Raw genomic sequence first — 3,802 nt, forward strand, 5'->3', positions numbered from 1 at the left:
ATCTCAAGGACCAAACCTATTCGACGGATTCCAGGAAAAACCTTCTTGGAAATTGATGTCAAAGGGGGAGAGAGAGATCACATCAAAGCTTATCATCAGGGAGAGAGAGATCACATCAAAAGCTTATCACCTACAAAGGAGAAAGTACTAAGGGGGAGAGTATACTCAAGGATCCCATATATTAAGGGGGAGAAAGAAATCTCCAAGGGGGAGAGAATACTCAAGGATCCCAGATGCTTGATGTTCAAGAGGAGAGATGCCACATGTCTTTTGGGGGAAAGACATGTTCATATGAACTCATTTGAATTAAGTTCTATTCATATCTTTCAGCTCTGATTTTCTGTTTCCTATCTTCTCCCAATATCCCATGTACGATTCAGGGGGAGCAAGACACCTAAGGAAAAGAAATCAGTCAAATTCATTGCATATCTTTATTCTTGGGGACATGTTGAATTCAATGTGGTACCTTGTACTCACTCTCTACATGTCATCCCAGTCTTGGTATTCTTGTGGTTTCTTTTGTTTGCTCTGGCTAGTGGATGTACCTGTGTTATCTAACCTTGTTTGTGCAGGTTCATTCCATCCTAAGCCAACTCAAGACCACAAGGTAAGTATATGCATCAAAATTATGAGTATGAGGAATTCTTGCTTATGTACATACTGTTTGCAAGAAGGACTCATGAGCATGAAGGTATTTTCCTTGATAATCTTTTGCTCTGATGCATATGGCCAAGATGCATGTAACACATTGCCTACTCTGTCATGGTTATGCTCTCACATGCCTCTATATTTCATATTTACATGAGTGCATACATGTAGGGGGAGCCTATGCTCGTTACATGTCCTTCCAAAGCTTTACTTGCTGTTCTTTATATCTTTATCTAAAGCTTTGATGTATGTTGCCATCAATTACCAAAAAGGGGGAGATTGAAAGTGCTCCCTAGGTGGTTTTGATAATTGATGACAACATATCTCTTGTTGGACTAACATTTCTATCTAGCATGTTTCAGATAAGTTCAACAATGGAGTGGCATGGACTAAAGGTTGTGGGAACTCCTTCAAGATGCTAAGGACAAAGGATTGGCTAAAGCTTCAAGCTCAAGACTCTTCATTTTACATTTTAGTGATCCAAGATCACATTGAGTCCATAGGAAAAGCCAATACTATCAAGGAGGGATGAGGTGTTGCTTAATGAGCCTCTTGCTTCATGTGCTTAATGATATGCTCCAAAATCCTCAGCTACTTTCCCACTTCCACATATGACCTAAACCCTAAGCCAAACTCGGTCCTACCGATTCTTCCTATCCGGCGCCACCGAGTTTCACTTGTCATTAGCCACTGCCAAACCCTAGCAATTCGGTTCTACCGATAAGGATCTCGGTCTCACCGAGATGGGATTGCAAACTCTCTGTTACCTATTGCAATATTCTCGGTCCCACCGAGATATGCAATCGGTCCCACCGAGATTGCAATGTAAACTCAGTGTTTCCCCTTTGTAACTTTTCGGTCTCACCGAGTTCCACTCGGTCTCACCGAAAGAGCAAATCGGTCCCACCGAGTTTGCCTGACCAACTCTCTGGTTAGCTAATTACCAAATTCGGTCTCACCGAGTTTGTGTAATCGGTCTCACCGAGATTACGTTATGCCCAAACCCTAACCGAATCGGTCCTACCGAGTTGCATGTCAGTCCCACCGAAATTCCTAACGGTCACTAGGTTTACTATTTCGGTCAGACCGAGTTTTCTGATTCGGTCCCACCGAGATTGGTAAATTGTGTGTAACGGTTGGATTTTGTGTGGAGGCTATATATACCCCTCCACCTCTTTCTCATTCAGTGAGAGAGCCATCAGAACACACACACCATTCCAACTCATATGTTCTGAGAGAGAACCACCTACTCATGTGTTGAGATCAAGACATTCCATTCCTACCATATGAATCTTGATCTCTAGCCTTCCCAAGTTGCTTTCCACTCAAATCTTCTTTCCCCCAAATCCAAATCCTATGAGAGAGAGTTGAGTGTTGGGGAGACTATCATTTGAAGCACAAGAGCAAGGAGTTCATTACCTACACACCATTTGTTACTTCTTGGAGAGTGGTGTCTCCTAGATTGGCTAGGTGTCCCTTATGAGCCTCCGACAAGATTGTGGAGTTGAACCAAGGAGTTTGTAAGGGCAAGGAGATCGCCTACTTTGTGAAGATCTACCGCTAGTGAGGCAAGTCCTTCGTGGGCGATGGCCATGGTGGGATAGACAAGATTGCTTCTTCATGGACCCTTTATGGGTGGTTGCTTCTTCGTGGACCCTTCGTGGGTGGAGCCCTGTGTGGAATCACGCAACCGTTGCCCTTGGGTGGAGCCCTGTGTGGACTCACGCAACCGTTACCCTTCGTGGGTTGATGTCTCCATCAACGTGGATGTAGGATAGCACCACCTATCCGAACCACGGGAAAAACATCCATCTCTCCAATTGCGTTTGATCTCTCCAAACCCTTCCCTTTACATTCTTGCAAGTTGCATGCTTTACATTCCGCTGCTCATATACTCTTTGCATGCTTGCTTGATATGTATTGCGTGTGCTGAAATTGTGACTAAACCACACTTAAACCGAAAAGCTTAAAGATTGCAACTTTAGCACTAAGTGTCTAATCACCCCCCCCCTTTAGACACATCTACTTCTAGATCCTACAGATGCGGAGGGAGAAGGATTCCGGTGCACCCCTACCTGGCTTGCCAAATGTCGGATTTCGGGTTCCGGCAGACCCTTGAGGTTCGAACACTTGGGTGCGCGCGGAGATCTCTCCCCTACCGATCTACGTCCAATCCCCTCGCATGATCTAAGCTAGAAACAACGAACAACACAAGGGACACGAGGTTTATACTGGTTCGGGCCACCGTTGTGGTGTAATAGCCTACTCCAGTGTGTGGTGCGGTGGATTGCCTCTGGGGCTGATGATGAACAGTACAAGGGAAGAACAGCTGTCGGCGTTCTGGGAACGGGCGTCCCCAGACTTGCCTGCCTGCGGCCTGCGGCGTGGCGCAAGTGGGGGCTCAACGCGGCCCATCTTCATCAGCTCAAGCTTAAGACCCTTGCGAGGGGCCAAGCCTCGCGGGGCAGGCAACCGGAAGCTTCCTCAGAGGAAGCCTCATCAGGCAGGCTCGCGAGGAGGCGGAGAGATCAAGGCAGGGGTACCTCACGAGGAGCCCGCCATGCAAGCCATGACGATCGAGACCAGGCGGGCGCCGGCCTGCGCAGTGTCCTTGTTTCCCCTTTGGTGCAAAGGGGGCAAGCACAGGCCAAGGCATCGGGCAAAGGTTACCATTCCGGTGCAACGAGACCAATACCAACAGAGCAGTAGGACAGAGGTCACCATGGAGTCCAAGACGGCGTCATCACCAGTGATTTTGGCAGCCGAAGACCACCTTTGGTCAGGATAACTTGTACTAGATGTTCCCCTTCAAAACCGCCAATTGTTGGCTCCCTTCCCGCTCATTATTTGGGGAGAGGCCCAGGGCCTCTATAAATAGAGCTAGCCACCACAGATAGAGGGATCGGACAAAGACACAAAGAGGGGACATACCTAGACATCTAGAGATCTGGTAGAGCCCTAGCAGAGAGAGAAAGAGAGAGGCGACTGAACTCACCCAAGAAGTTCATCACACTAGCTCAAGAACACCTTTCGCGAGGCTGTTCGTCCCTTGTACTGTTCATTATCAGCCCCTGAGGAAATCCACCACACCACACACTTGAGTAGGGTATTACACCACAACGGTGGCCCGAACCAGTATAAACCTCGTGTTCCT

This window comes from Triticum aestivum, chromosome 2A (genome assembly GCF_018294505.1).
Source record: "Triticum aestivum cultivar Chinese Spring chromosome 2A, IWGSC CS RefSeq v2.1, whole genome shotgun sequence".
Taxonomy (NCBI): domain Eukaryota; kingdom Viridiplantae; phylum Streptophyta; class Magnoliopsida; order Poales; family Poaceae; genus Triticum; species Triticum aestivum.